This window comes from Elephas maximus, chromosome 1 (assembly GCF_024166365.1).
Source record: "Elephas maximus indicus isolate mEleMax1 chromosome 1, mEleMax1 primary haplotype, whole genome shotgun sequence".
In the NCBI taxonomy this organism is placed as follows: Eukaryota; Metazoa; Chordata; class Mammalia; order Proboscidea; family Elephantidae; genus Elephas; species Elephas maximus.
In genome coordinates, this window is record NC_064819.1 from 238,927,037 (window position 1) to 238,947,653 (window position 20,617).

General features: G+C 47.1%; 1 pseudogene; it reads left to right on the forward strand.

The window, feature by feature from the left end:
* Nucleotides 1-7,972: 7,972 nt before the first annotated feature.
* Nucleotides 7,973-20,288, forward strand: LOC126070350 (dnaJ homolog subfamily C member 9-like; annotated as a pseudogene).
* The last annotated feature ends 329 nt before the right edge of the window (nucleotides 20,289-20,617 follow it).

The following is a 20,617-nucleotide window of genomic DNA, read 5'->3' on the forward strand; positions in this document are numbered from 1 at the left end:
AGGCCTCGGCGAGAAGGAGACAGAACTCTAAAGATAGCACAGCTCGACAACGGCAAAGGAAACGTGACTGTTGAAAATAAAGCTTATATAAGCCCCGCCGAGTGGTTATGTGGGAACGAGGCGGATCGTTAGCTGGAGAGACATGCCTGGTTCCGCTATGCAGGAACACAACTTTCAGATTTAGCACCAAAGCAGAGGAACGAAAACATTGAATTTTTTACAATTTGAATATGGCTAGAAATGCAGATCATTCAGGGTTTTAAAATGCCTTGGGTGAAGGTGTGGGGAGGCAAGGACTCAGGGACATTGCTGGCAGGAATGGAATTGGAATGCTGTTATCGTTAGGTGGTGTGCAGTCGATTCTGACTCATAGAGACCCCATGTACAACGGACCGAGACACTGCCCGATCCTGACCATCCTCACAATCGTTGTACTTAAGCCCACTGTTGCAGCCATTGTGTCAATCCATCTCATTGAGGGTCGTCCTCTTTTTTGATGACCCTCTACTTTACCAAGCATGATGTCCTTCTCCAGGGATTCATCCCACCTGTTATCATGTCCAAAGTGTGTGAGACACGGTCTCACTATCCTTGCTTCTAAGGAGCGTTCTGGTCGTACTTCTTCCAAGACAGATTTGTTTATTCTTTTGGCAGTCCGTGGTATACTCACAATTCAAAGGTGTCGATTCTTCGGTCTTCCAAATTGGAAAGGAAACATCTTTAGAGGGCAATTTGGCAGGACGTATTAGCATTGATAACGAACAAGTCTTTTGAACCAGCAATTCCATTTCCAGAGTTATATCCTAGGATAGACAAGTTTGTGCAATTTTATATGTGCAAAGATATTCACTGCAGTATTGTTTTTAATGTGGGAGGATTTTGGCATCATTTGCATATCCACTGACGGGGCAGGGTTAATAACTTCCGGTGCAGCCATTCAATGGAATATCATGCAGCAAGTAAAAAGAAGAAGGGAGCCCTTCATGGGCTGATAGGGAATGATCTTTAAGATCTGTTCTTAAAATCAAGGTTCACGTTGCTGCTAGGCCCATCGAGTTGGTTCTGACTCATAGTGACCCTACGCACAACAGAATGAAACAGTGCCCAGCCCTGAGCCATCCTTACAATGGTTGTTATGCTTGAGCTCATTGTTGCAGCCACTGTGTCAATCTACCTCGTTGAGGGTCTTCCTCTTTTCCGCTGACCCTGTACTTTGCAAAGCATGATGTCCTTCTCCAGGGACTGATCCCTCCTGACAACATGTCCAAAGTATATGAGACGCAGTCTCACCATCCTTGCTTCTAAGGAGCATTCTGGTTGTACTTCTTCCAAGACAGATTTGTTCATTCTTTTGGCAATCCATGGCATATTCAATATTCTTCGCCAACACCACAATTCAAAGGTGTCAATTCTTCTTCCGTCTCCCTTATTCATTGCCCAGCTATGTGAAGCATATGATGCGATTGAAAATACCATGGCTTGGGTCAGGTGCACCTTAGTCTTCAAGGTGACGTCTTTCCTCTTCAACACTTTGAAGAGGTCCTTTGCAGCAGATTTCCCCAATGTAATGCGTCTTTTGATTTCTTGACTGTTGCTTCCATGGCTGTTGATTGTGGGTCCAAGTAAAATGAAATCTTGACAGCTTCAGTCTTTTCTCCATTTATCGTGATGTTGCTCATTGGTCCAGTTGTGAGGTTCATAGTTGTGTGTAAAGCACGTGTATTTGTGCATAGGAAAAAATATATAAGTTTATGTTTAAAAGATATGTTAGCAGAGGTCGCCTCAAAGGATGGCTAAGGGGACAAGGGATGGAGGGAGACAAACTTATCACTGTACGGTGTTGTTCCTTTGAAGTTTGTGCAATGAACACGTTATCTATCCCAAATAAATAACATTTAAAATTAAGAAATGCCTTTGGGAATTAAGATAGTGAGCCTTTGACTGAATCCGATTCATTTTCTGTTAGTATTTATGGTCTCCACAGATCACACCTGGTTTTGGTCTTCTCTGAAATGTGTCTTCAGACCATTTTGCAATCCCACAATAACACCAGAACCAGTTACCGTAGAGTTGACTCTGACTCCTGGCAACCCCGTGTGTTTCCGAGTAGAACTGTGCTCTGTAGGGTTTTGAATGGCTGATTTTTCAGAAGTAGGTCACCAGGCCTCTCTCCTGAGGCACCTCTGGGTGGACTCAAATCAGTTTTTTGGTTTGAGTCCTTAACTTTTTCCGCCATCTAGAGACTCATAATAACACCAGGCAGGCCATTGTATTCCACAGGTGCCTACGGTGAGGATACAAATATGCGACTGTCTTAGTTACTGAGTGCTGCTATAACAGGCATACCACACGTAGATGGCTTTAACAATCAGAAGTTTATCCTGTCACAGTTTAGGAAGCTAGAACTCCAAATTCAAGGCACCAGTTCCAGGGGAAGGCTTTCTCTCTGTTGGTTCTGGGGGAATGTCCTTGTCATCATGCTTTCCCTGGGTCTAGGAGCTTCTCAGCACAGGGACCCTGGCTCCTCTTGCTTGGTAGTAATGAGATCCCTGCCTCTGCCTGAGTCTCTATTTTATATCTCAAAAGAGATTGACTCAAGATACAACCTAGTTGTGTAGATTGAGTCCTGCTTCAACAGAACTGCCTCTAATCCTGCCTCATTAACATAGAGGTTAGGATTTACAACACATAGGGTAATCACATCAGATCAAAAAATGGTAGACAACCAGACATATTAGAATCATGGGTTAGCCAAGCTGACACACATTTTTGGGAGACACAATTCAAACCATAACAACAACCTAAGAGAAGTAAGGGGTCTGGATTATATAAATAATATTTTTATTAATAGCTACTGTTTGTTGACCACTAAGCACATTTCTTACATTATTTCTCCCCCTCCCATCAACCCAGAAGGTGGGTGTAGGAAACGGAAGCTTCTTGAATAAAAGCAAACTGCTCCTGCAAATTGGCAGGAAGGGAGGTTCTCTGTCTGGGGAGCTCCTGGATCTCATAGCTGCTAGTCTTGCCCCCAGTATTTTTCTTTTCCTGGGAAACCTGAGCTGTTAGAAGCATCTCCTACAGATCCCTGGGCTCCACCTGGAGAGACTGGAGGCCTGGTGCAGGGCCCTGGAAGCTGCACGGTTTTCTTTTGTTATGTTAATGACCCTATCAGTGTAGGGTGTGTTGTAAACCTAATCACCTCTGAGTTATAAGACCTGCTGATTAGACACAGATGCCAGCACAAATGGGAAGACAGAGGCCACATGAGGGTCCTCCACAAGCCAAGGACCCAAGGAAGGAATTGACATGGCTGTGACCCAGATTGGGATCTTTAGCCTCCAGGACTGTTGGTGGTGGTGGTAGGTGCTGTCCATCAGATCAGACTCATAGCGGCCCCACGTACAACACAATGAAACACTGCCTGGTCCTGCACCATCCTCACAATCGTTATCCTTCAGCCCATTGTTGCAGCCACTGTGTCAGTTCATCTCGTTGAGGGTCATCCTCTTTTCTGCTTACCCTCTACTTTACTAAGCACGATGTCCTTCTCCAGGGACTGATCCCTCCTGACATGTCCGAAGTATGTGAGATGAAGTCTCACCATCCTTGCTTCTAACGAACATTCTGTCTGTACTTCTTCCAAGATAGATTTGTTTGTTCTTCTGGCAGTGCATGGTATATTCAATATTCTTCACCAACACCACAATTCAAAGCCGTCAATTCTTCTTTGGTCTTCCTTATTCATTGTCCAGCTTTCACACGCATATGAGGTGATTGAAAAAACCGTGGCTTGGGTCAGGCGCACTTTAATCTTCAAGATGACATCTTTGCTTTTCAACACTTTAAAGAGGTCTTTTGTAGCAGATTTTCCCAATGTAATGTGTCTTTTGATTTCTTGACTGCTGCTTCCCTGGGTGTTGATTGTGGATCCAAGTAAAATGAAATCCTTGACAACTTCAATCAGTATTATTAATATCACACGCAAGTAAAATTTTGCTGAAGATCATTCAAAAGCGGCTGCAGCAGTACATCAGGAAGGAACTGCTAGAAATTCAGGCCGGTTTCAGAAGAGGACATGGAGCCAGGGATATCATTGCTGATGTCAGATGGATCCTGGCTGAAAGCCGAGAATACCACAAAGGTGTTTACCTGTATTGACTATGTAAAGACATTCAACTGTGTGAATCATAACAAATTATAGATCACACTGGGAAATCCGGAACACTTAACTGTGCTCATGCAGAACCTGTACATTGACCAAGAGGCAGTTGTTCAAACAGAACAAGGGGATGCTGCTTAGTTTAAAGTAAAGGAAGGTGTGTGTCAGGGTTGTATCCTTTCACCATACCTATTCAATATGTATGCTAAGCAAATAATCTGAGAAGCTGGAGTATATGAAGAAGAACGGGGCATCAGGATTGGAGAAAGACTCATTAACAACCTGCAATATGCAGATAACACAGCCTTGCTTGCTGAAAGTGTTACCGAACACGATGGGTCCGCTGCTTGTACTCTTGTTAAGAATAACTAGAGTCAAGTGAAGTTTAAAGCAGACATAGTTTAATAGTCGCAGCAAGTAGGAGACAGGGAGATCACTCTCAAAGCGCTGTCTCCCAGAACGAAGGGCTGGGAGAAGTTTTATACTATGCAGTAAAAGGGAAGTTATACAAACTCATTAAACTTCTGGGAAATAGCATGCATATTCAAAAAAGGGGTTGGGTCAGGCTTTTGACAGGAAGTGGCTGGTGGACCTCTTGCTTCTGAAATGGGTGTGAGTGCTACAGATTATATAAATCCGGTGATTTTAGTTCCTTGGCATGGGTCTTTTGGATCCTAGGCAGGACTCATTATGGGATGGGGACATCCAGCGGTCAACCAAATCATTTCTGCACCTGTGTGGGATTCTGGTTTTAGTTGGTTTGCCTGAAAAACAATCCTAAGAGGAAGCGTTAAGGGAAATCTGATTGCTTATCATTTAAAATTTAGCCTCAGGTTGAAATACTGGTTTCCTTGTGTCTGGCCTACTCCATATCTTGTTTGCTTTGGACTTTTTACAGTCTCTGTTCACAAGAGGGTTAATTTTACCTCTGGCCCCAGACCTGTTTCAAAAGTGAAGAGGACTTGAAGCACTTGCTGATGAAGATCAAAGACTACAGCCTTCAGTAGGCATTACACCTCAACATAAAGAAATAAAAATCCTTACAACTGGGCCAATGAGCAACATCACGATACATGGAGAGAATATTGAAGGAGATGGATTGATAGAGTGGCTGCAACAATGGGCTCAAGCACAACAAGGATTGTGAGGAGGGTGCGGAACCGGCAGTGTTTCCTTCTGTTGTACACAGTGTTTCTAGGGGTCAGCACTGAGTCAACGGCACCTCACAAAAGGGTTGTTATAACAAAAAGAGGCAATTTCTGACCTACCGCTTAGTGGAAGCAGTCCCTGGATGGTGCAGTTAACGTGCTCAGCTGCTAACTGAAGGTTGGTAATTCGAGCCTTACCAGAGGCACCTTGGAAGAAAGTCCTGGCTACTTACTTCTAAAAAATCAGCCACCGAAAACCCCGTAGTGCAGTTCTACTCTGACACATGGGACCACCATGAACCAGAGCTGGCTGGGTGGAAACTGCATTACTTAGTGGATGATAAAGGTGTTTTATAAATATAAAAATGTATTGCCTTTGTCCTGCTGCCCAGTTTTCTTTTGGTATAACACGTGCCTCTGTTTGGCCCCAGTTATGTTCATAAACTTGATTAGGATAGAAATTTCAAGAATTCAGTCAATGAGTAAGCTAAGAAACTGAGTTCAAAGAGAACTAGCAACACGTGTTAAAAAGCCAATGTGGTGTTTCAAATATCAGTGCATAATATTTTAGCCAGATTAGCTCTTTCTGTCCTTGTTTTGTTGTTGTTAGCCGCTGTTGAGTGGGCTCCTGACTTACGGTGACCCCATGTGACACAGTAGAACCCGTAGGGTTTTATAGGCTGTAATCTTTACCGAAGCAGTTTGCCAGGTCTTTCTTCCTTGGAGCTGCTGGTCGGGTACCTGTATTAATCCACTCTGCTGCCCCCTAGGGCTTGTCACCAACAAGCCCTTTGAGATAAGTCAGTTTCTCGCCCTCCCACCTCCACTTCCATCCTGGGTTCCCGGTTCTCACCAAGTGCATGGAGAAGTCACCAGGAAATGTTTCCGCGGGCTGGGAGCCCTCATTTGCTTTAGCGATTTAGTAACTGCTGGCTAACACTTTGAGAAGGAGCAATAGAAATAGAAATCCCCATTTCTCAACACCACTCAAACTAATCAACTCTGGCAACAGTCATCAATAGGTGCTAAAACCACCCATGGAAAGGCGACCGGGAACCCAACGACCGAGGGGTGCCAGAGGGTCACCCCACAAGTCAGTTGCTGATCAGAAGGGGAAGGTGCCTTACACACTCCATAAGGAGAGGCAGCTTTCCAGCCCACCAGGAGTTTCAGGGCGAAAAATGGGGAGGGGGTTTTCCTGGTCACATATATTTGTTGTTGTTGTTAGGAGCCGTCGAGTCAGTTCACAGCAACCCTGTGTACAATGGAAAGAAACACTGCCCAGTCCCGCGCCATCATCACACTTGCTTTGTGCTTGAGCCCATTGCTGCAGCCACTGTGTCAACCCGTCTCCTTGATGGTCTTGCTCTTTTTCACTGACCCTCCACTTTACCCAGTGTGACGTCCTTCTCCAGGGACTGATCCCTTCTGACAACATGTCCCTTCTGACAACGTAGTCTCACCATCCTTGCCTCTAAGGAGCATTCATACCACTCTTTAGCTGCCTGCATTTGGCAAGTTATTACAACTCACAAACCCATTGCCATCGAGTTGATTCCAACTCATGGCGACACTGTAGGACAGAGTAGAACTGCCCCATAAGGTTTCCAGGGAGCGGCTGGTGGATGTGAACTGCCAACCTTCTGGTTAGCGGCCGAGCTCTTAACTGCTGTGCCACCAGGGCCTCTACAACTCACCAGCCCTCAGTTTCTTAATCTGTAAGATTGGAATAATAAATACAACCATCACATAAGTTGTGGAGTTTTTGTGAGATTTAATATCTGAAAATCACCTGGCACTGTCAACAACGCAGCTCAGTAAACATTAATTCCTTTCACTTTGTCCTGCTTTACTGCAGCTCGAGTGTGCACTTCCACCTGATGCCCTCTCTTGATGTTGCACCACCTCTAGTCCTCAAAGTGTCAGCTGGTCTCTCAGGGGGCAGAGGGGCGAGGGGCTGTGGTCCCTGTTGGTGTCTGACCTTGGGGAAGGTCAGAGGGTCGCAGGCTGTCTTGGTCCTCATGGCTGCCTCTCTTGCATGGCCTGGTGAAAGCTGGACTGGGAGACAACTAGGTCACAGAAGCGGGGACGTCTCAGACAGCAGACCTTGGCCCCCCAGGGGCAGCCAGGCTGTGAGTCATCACTGCTCCGTCCACAGTGGACCTCAGGCAGAGGTGACTGCTCTCACGTCCTCAGTGCAAGCTGCCAGGACAGCCCTCGCACATCTGCGTATGAAACTCTACCTTTATGGGAAGCTATAGGGACTACAGTGTTCATGTCAAAAGAACGTGAAGTCGGCTTCAAAGGGGCTCTTACTGGCTAAACCCAGGCACTTTCGGGATTGCAAAGGATAATGATTAAAAACAATGGAAACATCAATACGTCATACTCTGTGTTTATGATCCTCAAGGGAAAACATATTTAGAAAGAAGAATTGATGCCTTTGAATTATGGTGTTGGCAACGAATATTGATTATACCATGGACTGCTGGAAGAAGGAACAAGTCTGTTTTAGAAGAAGTATGGCCAGAGTGCTCCTGGGAAATGAGGATGGTGAGACTTCATCTCATGGTCTTTTGATATGTTATCTGGAGGGATCGGTCCCTGGGAAGAACATCATGCTTGGTAAAGTAGAGGTCAGTGAAAAAGAGGAAGACCCACGATGAGAGGGACCGACACAGTGGCCACAACAACGGGCCGAAGCAAAACAATGATGGTGCGGATGGCCCAGGACCAGGCAATATTTTGTTCTTTTGTACATAGGGTGGCTTTGAGTTGGAACCAACTCGACGGCATCTAACAACAGCAATCTTTATGGGAGCAGATTGCCAGGTCTTTCTCCCACAGAGCCGTTGGGTAGGTTCAAGCCGCCAACCTTTTGGTTTGCAGTAAGTCTATTAGGTTAGTATTCGAGCACAAACTGCTTCCACTACCAGAGATCTTCCCAGTCGAACGAACCGTGGTAAAACTCTTCCATGACTCCACCAACGGGTGCTGGTCAAGATCACTACTTTCATTGTCTTCTGTTCTTTCACGGGCCCCCTACCCTGATGATGCCTTGGCATGTATACACTGAACTATCTTACAAACTACACCATCACGGTCTTCAGAGTCAGCTTCAGAAAACAAAATACAAACATTTCCAAGATGCGTTGTACAATGGAAGCCCTAAGGGAGACATCCGTCTCTTGTTTTAAAATTCAAAAGCCTGGATTTTGGATTAGCACCAGGGACACAGTCCACTGTGGTGGAAGCCAGTTTTTTCACCTCTATCTGACACTGTAGAAGATTAAAAAAAAGCAGGCGCCCTGGGCTTTTTGCACAGGAAAAGGAAGCTGCCCGGGGCTGCAGCTGATGTCCCTGGGACCCACAGTTTTCGTGGAGGCCGCCACCTGCTCTGGGGCCCTGCCAGGCACAGGGCTGCCAAGCTGTGCAGGGAAGTGTTCACACTGCCGACCTTTACCCGGTGCTGGGTGTGAGGCGGGAGGCTTTGGAAGGCAAGGTCTGACATGGCTGCCACAGGTCATCCCTGCAGGTGCACCTGGACCAGGTGGGAGAGGGCGATGAGGAGGACACCACGCACAGCTCCCAGATCCTTGTGAAAGTCGGTGACGGAGCAAGAGCACTGTATGAAGAAGGGCAGGGAACCGTGGACACAGACGGCTGTGCCCAGCCAAGCCCGGGGCTGGGAGACGTACTGGAGGTTACTCTTCAGAAGGTCTTTCTGAGGACATTCAGGCTTTTGAAAAGACACACAGAGGTTCTGAAGAAGAGTTGGCCAGTAGTAAACAGGCCCCCCTGGGCTTCAAGGTGACATGGATCAGACCATGGAGTCTGCGCTGTGTGCAGTACACAGAGGAACCCAGGATAAGGAACAGCACCTAGCAAGCCATCAACGCTGCAGAGGGCCCTTCTAGAAAGCCTGTGTTGAAGAATCGAAGCAAATGAATGCAAGGAAAAGGTGGGCTTGGAAGGAGGCTGAAGAAGCAGGAATGAGCAGGAAGGTTGGGCTTGGTGAAGGGGTGGATAACTTGACAGCCGCCATCCAGAGAAGACAAAAGGATTGGCAAAAGGAAACGGACAATTTTCTGGCTCAGATGGAGGCAAAGTGCTGCAAACCTTCCAAAACAGGAGGGAAAAAAAAGTCAAGAAAGAAAAGAACAGAATTTTTTCTTCAAAGGTCCTTTATAGACAAGTTGCAGTCAATATTTGAAGACACCAGTCACCCCAAGAGAACTCGTCTTTCCAGCCTAAATTGCTCAGATCAACTGTGTAAACCAAGCAGAATCTCTCCCCCTGATCTTGGTATTTCCTGGAAATCACCTGACATTCTGTGAGGTCCTCACGTAAAGGAATTTGGTGCTGGCTTGTGTGGGGGGGTACTTCCTGGCAGCACTCGCTTCCGTGGCTCTTCTGTAAATGGAACTCTGTCTAGAACATGCTTCTGTCCAGAGTGAGCTGCGGAGTTCAGTGACGTACGAGTCTGTGAGAACAGGGGCTCTACCTGACAGAACTCCTTCCACCCTTGCTGAGCAGCTAGCTGCCTTCCAAACACCGGCCAGGGATCTTGAACAGACCTGCTGTGTTTTCGTTTTGCTCAGCCATGTTCTAGACCCTGTGCCTGAAGTGTAGGGGAAATAGGTGTTTGAATTACTTCAAGCATTTTTTAAAGACACATCTGATTAAATAAATAAGTAAAAAATGGTGCATGTTCAGGGGGCTTTTAAAAGTATCCCAGTGATGATTTAAAATATGAGCTAGAAAAAACACGAACGATTATAGTAGACACCTCAGTTTAAGGAGCATAAAGAGACAGGAGTGGAAGGACTGCCTCTAACTGCTGACTGTCCGAGGGCAGGTCACGAGCTTGTCCCAACTCGTTTCCTCATCTCTCAATGGCCTGAGGGAGTTGGGGTAACTGACGCCTTAGAGGCCCTGCTGACTCCTAACTCTAATGCTGAAGGCAGCCATCTTGACCCAGCCATCTGTTTACACTCATGGCGTTGATTAGTGAGAACACCACAGGGAGTCTCACTTGTGTTTGAGTTCATATGTATTTATTCAAACATATAAGAGAAATTTGTAGGGACTGCCCAACTTATAATCTCCAACTTGTAGGTGAATTGATTCAATACCATACACATAAAACAATCCTTCTCTTAGTAGTGAACTTTATATCATAATTTATCTGAGGTAAACACATGACACATTTTCAGCTTCTAATTACAGAAAGGCTAAAAATACTCTTTAATTGTATTAAAAATATAATTGAATGCAAAAAAAGAAAAAGATTAAAAAATATCCAGGCCATGAGTTCTAGTTTTTGGGCCACACATTGGCTGCATGTGGAAGGTGGCCGTGGGCACTGCCTTCACTGTGGACCAGTACAGCCTGTCTTTTTTCATTTCCTTTCTTACTCTGTATTGGAGATGCTTAGTGCACTTTAAGGAGCCCTGCTGGTGCAGTGGTTAAGGGCTAGGCTGGTAACCAAAGGCTGGTGGTTCAAACCCACCAGCGGTTCCACAGGAGAAAAGACCTGGCGATCTGTTCCTGTAAAGATGGCAGCCTGGGAAAGGTCATGGAAGCTCCATAGACACATCCCAACTCCCTGAGGGACTGAATTACTGGGCTGAGGGCTGTGGGGACCATGGACTCAGGGAACATCTAGATCAATTGGCATAGATCTTTGGTGAGTAGTGTCTTGGTTCTTAAAAGCTTGTGAGTGGCAAGCTAAGATACTCCACTGGGCCCCCCCTGTTTGGAGCAAGGGAGAATGAAGGAAGTCAAAGACACAGGGAAAGATCGTCCAAATGACTGATGAACCACAACTCTCTCAGCCTCTACCAGACTGAGGACAGCACAACTAGGTGGTGCCCAGCTACCACTACTGGCTGCTCTGACAGGGATCACAGTAGAAGGTTCCAGACAGAGCAGAGAAAAATGTAGAACAAAATTCTAACTCACACACACAAAAAAAAGACCAGGCTGACTGGTCTGTGGAGACTGGAGAAACCCTGAGAGTATGGCGCCTGGACACCCTTTTAGCTCAGTAATGAAGTCACTCCTGAGTGCCTTCAGCCAAAGATTAGTCAGGCCCATAAAACAAAACCAGACTAAATGGGCACACCAGCCCAGGGGCAAGGACGAGAAGTCAGGATAGGACAGGAAAGCTGGAAATGGGGAACCCAAGGTAGAGAAGGGGAGAGTGTTGCCAGGTTGTGGGCTTGGCAACCAGTGTCACAAAACCATAAGTGTACTAATTATTTCGTGAGAAGCTAGTCTGTAAATTTCCATCTAAAGTACAATAATAAAAAAAAAAAGATTACAGCCTAGGAAACCGCATGAGCCAGCTGTACTCCGTCATATTGGGCTGCAGTGAGGCAGAATCTACTTCACGGAAAACAACAACAAAAACATTTGAGATCAGTTTATTATTATTACTTTTTTTTTTTTTAACTCAAATGATGTTTCAAGCCGTACAAAATAATTTGTGTATATTCTGAATACATAATACTAGCTTAGCATGTTTTTATGAACGTAAATTTTCTTTAACATTCTATTGCCGTCTCTTTTCCCCCCTTTTTCTTTGTTGTTCTCCAAGCGTGGTGAGTTGCTCCTTCCCTCAAGACACATTATAGATGGCGTCCCCAAGGCTCCACGGAAGGTTTCTGCTGGTCGTGGCCGTTGAGTAATTTTCCTCTCGCTTAGTGTTGCCTCAACGATCCCTGTCATCACCAGCCCCACAAGCACGCCTCTTTGCTAGCATGAAGCAATGGGGCTGAGAACTTTGAGTTCTGGGCGCTTGTCTATGCTTAGGTTGCCTCATTTTCCACGTATGGCATAAGAGACAGAGGTTAAAATAGCCAGATGAATGATGGTTAGTCAGGAAGATTAAAATGCAGAATAAGATCAGTCTCTGTCTTCAGAAATCTTTCACCCATAATATGGGTTAAAGTTTGCCTGAACTGTGTTTGTTGGGCTGACCTCAAACGGACTTTCACGTGGACCAGCGCTGATCAGACTGGATTACAGGTACAAACAAGCTCGTCTGAGCTAATATTTGGTTTGTTCTCATCCATCACCTTTGGCCAGATCCTGGTCCTTAAAAGAAGGTGCACACAATCCTAAGCTGAGCAAACAAAACTTAGAACATTGGATCATTAACCTGAAGGGGCCCTCGGCGGCAGCAGCGGTAATGGTCACCATCAACGTTTCACAGGGAGAGGAAGGAGGCACCTACTGCGTTCCATGCACTTCCAAATAGCTTACCCCTGCTTGTCATCACGACTCTCCAAAGCAGGGAGTATCACTTCATATTTCACTTCACTGAAATTCCTGAGATGACTGGGAAATGGTAAAAATGCGAGAAGAGAAACAGTGACATCTGGGAGGATTTAGATGACTCCAAGTACACCAAGGTGCCGCCGGGTGGTGCAAACGGTTAACGTGCACACTGATAGTTGAAAGGTTGGAGGTTCGAGTCCACCCAGAGGTGCCTCAGTAGAAAGGCCTGGTGATCTACATCTGAAAAATCAACCTTGAAATGTGGAGCACAGTTCTGCTCTGACCCACGAGTCGGCAGGCGTCAGTCAAGCCCACGGCCGCCGGTTCTCCCGGGGTGCGCTGACTCCCAAACCCTGTCTGACTCCCTCACCTGCAGCAGCAGTGCCTCAGTGGTCAGGGCCAGGCGGGGGTTTGACCGGGGCAGCACACCTGTCAAACAGTGACGCACGTGTCCTAAGGCGAGCTCGGGGGGGACAGAGACCCCCATGGAGCAGAAGCTGGCTTTACCTTGATTTTCAGTATGAATACAGACCGTGAAAGCCAGGCTGACGGTCCTTCTGACATTCTGGGTTTTAAGCAGGAGGTGTCAGAAAAGCAGGGCTTTGAACTGGGTCATTCCGGCTCAAGCCCCTGCTGAGAATTTGCGTTTCCACTCCACATATACCGAATCGGAACGTACAGTTTAACAAGATCCCCAGGCAATTCTTACGTAGACTACATTTTGAGAACCACTGCTCTACCAGTGGTTCTCAGAACTGGTCCCTAACCAGCAGCATTAGCATCCCCTGGGAACTTGCTAGAAATGCAGATTGTCAGCAGGGGTTTGACCCTGAACTAATCCGCTTGAAGCCCTGAAGAAAAGTTACCACAGGGATAACTGGCTTGTGGTGGCTGAGCATTCACGGCCACGTCGCTTTTTGGTCCTTCGATGTCAGCTCTTCCTATCATTGTGAAGCAGAATTCACCAAGTGGTGGAATGCCCACCCACTAGTAGGGAACATGAGACAGGTGAAGTTCACTCGACTGGTGGTGTCGTTGCCATGGTAATCCTGCTCGTAGGAAAGGAACCTCAGGTTCAGATGTTGCTGTATGCGCTTGGTGAGGAGCCAGTGGGGCGAAGCTACCATCTGTGCCCAGATGTTGGTTATGTGTTGGATACTGTCTCTGAGTTAAATAAATCCCTAAGGACTGAGACTGTAGTTGTTTTGAGTTGCCAGCGGGTTGGCTCAGACTTGTGGTGACCCCACATACAACAGAACAAAACCTTGCCCGGTCCTGCACCATTTTCATGATTGTTGGAAAGCTCCAATCCATTGTTGTGGCCAGTGTGTATTTTGAGTATCTTCCAGCCTAGGGGGCTCATCTTCCAGCACTATATCAGACATTATTCTGTTGTGATCCATAGGGTCTTGTTGCTTAATTTTTGGAAGTAGATTGTCAGGCCTTTCTTCCTAGTTTGTGTTAGTCTGGAAGCTCTACTGAAACCTGTCCACCATGGGTGGCCATGCTGGTATTTGAAATATTGGTGGCATAGCTTCCAGCATCACAGCAACACTCAAGCCTCTGCAGTATGACAGACTGACAGAGGGTGGTCTCTCAGAATAAGGAGCATACAAGGGCGAAGTGATAAAAGGGCCCAAGATCATCTCACTGTTGGCCCACGAGGTCTGCCAACCTGTCCTATGGTTTATTAACGTGCCTCCCTAGGCTACTATCTTAGCCATCTAGCGCTGCTGTAACAGAAATACCACAAGTGGATGGCTTTAACAAAGAGAAATTTATTCTCTCACAGTTTAGGAGGCTAGAAGTCCGAATTCAGGATGCCAGCTCCAGGGGAAGGTGCTCGCTCTCTGTGTCGGCTCTGGGGGAAGATCCCTGTCATCAATCTTCCCCTGGTCTAGGAGCTTCTCAGAGCAGGTACCCCGGGTCCAAAGGACACGCTATTCTCCTGCCTCTTGTTTCTTGGTGGTATGAAGTTCCGCTATCTCTTTGCTCGTTTCTCTCTTTTATATCTCAAAAGGAATTGACTCAAAACACAACCTCATCTTGTAGATTGAGTCCTGCCTTATTAACCCACCTCATTAACATCATAGAGGCAGGGTTTACAACACACAGGAAAATCACGTCAGATAATAAAACGGCGGACAATCACACAATACTCGGAATCACGGCCTAGCCAAGTCGCTACACATTTTTGGGGGACACGATTCAATCCACAACCACCTAACGGGAGTTTCAGACACTGGCAGAATCTCCAAATTGGCCCCCTTTCCCAAGAAGAGAGGTCTATTATGGTAAAATCCATTACAGTCAAGTTGATCCCAACTCACAGAGACCCAGTGGGACAGAGTAGAACTGCCCCGTAGGGTTCCCACCGCTGTAATCTTTACGGAAGCGGACTGCCACGTCTTTCTCCTGAGGAACGGCTGGTGGGTTCAAATTGCCGACCTTGTAGTTAGAAGCCGAGTGCTTAACCGCTATGCCACTGTGGCTCCTTCTATTATGGTTGTTGTTGTTGTTAGGTGCTGTTGAGCCAGTCCTGACTCATAGTGACCCTGTGTACAATGGAATGAAACCCTGCCTTCTCCCGCACCATGAGCCCCTTGTTGCTGCCACTCTGTCAGTCCATCTTGTCGAGAGTCTTCCTCTTTTTTGCTGACTTTACCAAGCATAATGATCTTCTCCAGCGACTGGTTCCTCCTGACAACATGTATGAGACGAAGTATGAGATGAAGTTTTGCCATCCTCGTTTCTAAGGAGCATTATGGCTGTACTTCTTCCAAGACAGAGTTGTTTGTTCTTCTGGCAGTTCATGGTATATTCAATATTTTTCATCAACACCACAATGCAAAGGCATCAATCTATTATGGTAGGAAGAGCCAGATGGAAGCCATGTCCTCAATAATTTTTTTTTTCCGGTGCCGCTGAGGCTATTCCGACTCATAGCAATCCTACAGAACAGAATAGAACTCCCCCATAGAGTTTCCAAGGAGAGCCTGGTGGATTGATTCGAACTGCCGACCCTTTGGTTAGCAGCCGTAGCACTTAACCACTACGCCATCAGGGTTTCCGTCCTCAGTAACAGCAATGGTGACAGTGATGAATCCAGTGATTCCCCCAGGAGAAACGTAAGATGGCACCACCTTTCCAGACGCCACCACATTCTCACTTACCTCATCTGTTCCTTCCTATCAGCTGCCTCTTAGCTAGCCTGCTGACGGTATGCCAGGTGACGGATGAGGGGTACGGGATAGACTGAAGTGACGGGAATGGAAAGAGAAGCCCAGATTCGAGACTCTACAGGAGAAAACGGGTCAGGATTTGATAATCGCTTACATGTCAGGGGCGAGAGAGCAACTTTGGCCTAAAAGATCCTCAGATTTACCACGTGGGAACGGTGCATATGACCATGTCTCAACTGGGTTAGGGAGTTAATGTAGTGGATATAAAACCAACCAAACCCAAATAAACTTGACCTTCTCGTCTGTGTAGCTTTAGGTGTGTAAATTATGATTTCCATTCAGCTTTTCGAAATATTGAAATGGGTCGTGGACTCTGAGTTCTGTTGAGAACTCCAGGCTGGCAACCACTGACGAAATGACCTGCCTGGGGCTGTAGACGGAGTCATCGCCAGGGTCCAGGATGACCGGTGTCCCCCTAGCATTCAGCACACTTGTTCTGAGACGTTTTGAGGACATTCTGCACAAAGATCACCAAGTGTCCATGCTTGGGTGTTGCAGGCATTGGTCTTTCACCCTCTAGTGGCAGAGTGTAACAACTGCAAACACACAGCTAGACCCTGCTCTGTGCCGGGCACTGCAGGGGAGTTTTGAGAAGGAAAAGAAGTGTGCTCATATTACCAGGCTCAGTGAGGCCACAGCATCTGCTTGAAGGAACTGAGGCTCTGTTTGGAATTTCTTATGGCCGCATGAGTCGTGTCAGCAGAACATGAGGCCCGTCAACCTGGTTCAAACGCTCATTCGTTCATTTGCAAATGTTTAGTTATGACAGAAATAGAGAGAAGAAAAGGGTTCCTGCCCTCTGAGGTGTCCCAGACTAATGGGGAGATAGGCGTGCTCAAAGACCGTTTCCATTCAGGGAGCTACTTGCTACAGGACAAGGCTGGTTAAGGAGAAATGGGGCTCAGAGAAGGTGACCTGGGAATCACACCTGAGCTGAAATGAAAAACACTGTGCAGATTGTGTTGCTGGACTGGGCCCTGCTCATTTTAAGAAATACTTTGCTACTGAATTGTAAAAATGGTTAAAACAGCAAAAAACAAACAACAAAAAATCCCACCCGTGACCAAAATTTCACTCAAAGCTGACTACAGTTCTCAGCACCAAGCAGCTGAGTCAAAGATGACTAAATATAAAATGTTACTTTGGACATGTTACAGGAGGGACCCATCCCTGGAGGACATCATACTTGGTAAAGTAAAGGTCATCGAAAAAGAGGAAGACCCTCAAGGAGACGGGTTGACACAGTGGCTGCAACAATGGGCTCAAACATAGCAACAACTGTGAGGATGGTGAAGGACTGGGCTGTGTCTTGTTCTGTTGTATATAGGGTGACTATGAGTTGGAAATGACTTGCTGGCACCTAACAACAACAACAACAACAGTATATAGGAGCCCTGGTGCCACAGTGGTTAAAGTGCTCAGATGCTAACTGAAAGATCAGGGGTTTGAACCCACCAGCCGATCCTCAGGAGAGTCTGCCTCTGTTAAGATTACAGCCTTGGAAACCCTATGAGGCAGTTCTTCTCTGTCCTGTAGGGTTGCTGTAAGTCAGAATCAACTTGACGGCACCTAACAACAATAAAACAACGAGCCACCAAGCCTGAGTCCTTGACAAACACTGGAGCCACTGAGGCCCTACTACTACGAATTTGGTGGCCCAGATAGTTTGGTGTAAATGAAGCAGGCCCAGATGATGGCCAAATTGCCACCTTATTTTCTGCAAAGTAAACACAATCGTGCACCCACTTTACCCCACAAATGGATGTGCACTGATTAAAGGATGCTGTTGCCAGCTGCTGTCAACTGGGCCCCTGACTCGTTGGGGCCCCATGTACAACAGGACTGGACCATTGTGGTCCGTAGGGTTTTCACCGGCTGGTTTTCAGAAGTAGGTCACCAGGTCCATCTTAGTCTGGGAGCTCTGCTGAAACCCATTCAGTGTCACAGCAATACACAAACCTCCACTGACAGGTGGTGGCTGTGCGTTGGTCAGGAATCGAACCTGGGTCTCCCTCATGGAAGGCGAGGATTCCACCCCTGAACACCACTGCCCTGACTGAAGGATGGCATTTTGGTATTCTCTGATCATGTTACTGTCTTGGGGTGAAAAGATGTGCTACTAACAATAGCGAGAGCAGAGAGCCACCCAGGTAAAGGTGTGGCTGGGAAGGAAGATGCCAGGGCTCCCCGTGGTATCTGGGAGAGGCTGCAGGTTCGATGGAAAGTGCAGCTTCCCTGTCCCCTGGGAGGCCCCTCAGCAAACCGCATTTGTTCTGTGTGCCCTGTCCACGGCTGGGAGGGCAGGGGCTGGGCTGTTTGTAAACTGCAGGTCCCTACTGTTGGGAGTGACTAGAAAAAGAAGTGGGTAGAAACAGAAGACATGTGAAGCAGGTGGTAGGGAAAATGAAATTAGTCTACAGTCCCTTGTCCAGAATACGTGGGACTCAGGTTATTCTGGATTTTAGAAAGGTGACATGGTGTAAATACTGTCCACTGTGTAAGCCTTGGAGCCCCGGTGGAGCAGCGGTTTAAGCATTTGGCTGCTAACCAAAATTCTGGCAGTTTGAATCCACTAGCCGCCTCTTGGAAACCGTACAGGGCAGTTCTACTCTGTCCTATACGGTCATGGGTCAGAATTGACTCGATGGCAACGGGTTTGGTTTTTCAGTTTATGTAAGCTTCAGTGTAGTCCAGGGCTGCACTTTAGAATCTGACAAACACCTACAGTAAAACACGAGTATCCATACAATCTAGGATTTAAATCAAAGACCATCAGCTGCCTCAACAGTCAGGTCAAGCTTCGCTGCCCACAATGAGTATGCAGTTTTCTGCGCTTGAGGGAGTCTGGAAACGTGGGTGGGTTTGTGGTCATGCCTTGGGAAAAGAACAGAAGGTTATCTTGCAAAAAGAAGGGTACTGGGCCAGCACTGCACAGGACCCCATCAGGAGAGAGAGGAGGGCTGGACTGTGTGCTGTGGCATGGTGCTACTTTAGGACATTTTATCCTGCCTCTTGGGAGGAATTTTGAGAAGTGTCTACACCTGTGCTGACTACCACCTCTTTCAGTGTGTGGCGGCTTGCATGTTGCAGTAATGCTGGAAGCTGTGCCACCATGGTGGATAGGTTTTAGCAAAGCTTCCAGGCTAAGACAGGCTTGGAAGAAAGATTGGGAGGTCTGCTTCCCCAAATCAGCCAATGAAAACCTTATGGATCACAACAGAATATCGTCTGACAGAGTGCCAGAAGACGAGCCCCGCAGGTTGGAAGGCACTCAGAATACACAGTGGCCTCAACAACAGACTCAAGCACATCGATGGTCCTGAAGATGGTGCAGGACTGGGCACCATTTTGTTCTGTTGTATGTGGAGTCACCATGACTCAGAGCTGACCCAAGGGCAGCTGACTACATGGCTAAGTGGAATCTTCACAAGGCACTCCAACGTCTATGTTATTCCCTGCCTCAGGAGCCAGGTTTGTGTGGGCCTCTCTCTCTCTGTTTTTGCTTTTACCTCTTCTCTTAGAAGCATCATCTGGATTTTCCTTTGGGAGCTACTTTTCCACCATCTTGTACAGCCTTGTGAGGTGGCAACCCCATGTCCTGTCTTCTGGGTCAATGGCCTTTCTTTGTGAATCTGAGACTTGACTTGGAGAGCCCCAGGCAGGGGAGGAGGGGCTGGGATGGAATCAGGTGGGCTGAGGTTTTGGGCTAGTCTTTCTTGCTTTCCATCCCCAATCCTGCAGGCTCAGTGAGCTGCCCAGCGCCCTCTTGTGGAGTGAGCTTTCCTGCAGGCTCAGTGAGCTGCCCAGCGCCCTCTCATGGAGCGAGCTTTCCTCCTCTCTGCCATGTAACAGGGCTTGCAGCTGGTCACATGGGTGCTGTATACACCTGCTCCTCACTTATCGACTATCTTGTGACCCCACATTTTGCATTTATGACAGTAGTAGAAAATCTACTATTTTGTGCATTAATGATGTACATCTGGCAGTAACCCTTTTGTGACCAGTGGGACATAGGGCACCCACCTACGTTTTCCACCTCTTGGGTCCAGAGGGACATATGTGTCCCATATACTATTTTATGATCTGATGTGGGCATCCTCCATTTTTGCATGATGCTGATTTTTGCCTAATGACCTGGTCTTTGGAATCTATCCATGTTGATGCGAGGAGTGGGTGTACAGACACCTTGTGCCCCCTCATGGCTAAGCTGGTCAGTAGGCTGCCATGGGAAGCACCGAGGGAGCCTGAGGGAGCCATTCTTCAAGACAGCTGGAGTGTTCCTTCTCCTCTCTCCGTTCTCTGTCCAGGGAGTCCTGGAATGCAGATGCTGCCTTCTGGGCCATGAGGACGAGGCCTCACCCAGGACACAGCGGGTCAGAGCTGGAAGCAGCCCGGGATCCTGAGGGCTCAGAGGAGTGGTGCCACCACACAGCCTGGACAGTCACCTCCTGATGTGATTGCATGAGGGCCCTACACACTTACATGTCCTAAAGCTACCCTTATTTTGGGCTTTCTGCAACTCACAGCCCAAACCAATCCTAACTAACGTGTGTGTGGTGTGTGGTATGTGTATGGTGCGTATGTGGTGTCTGCGTGTGGTGTGTCTGTGTGTGATGTATATGTATGTGGTATGTGTGTGGTGTGTGGTGTGTATGTGTGTGGCATGTGAGTGGTGTGTGTGTGATGTGTATGTGTGTGGTGTGTATGTGTGTGGTGTGTGATGTGTTTGTGGTGTGTATGTGTGTGGTATGTGGTATGTGCGTAATGTGTATGTATGTGGT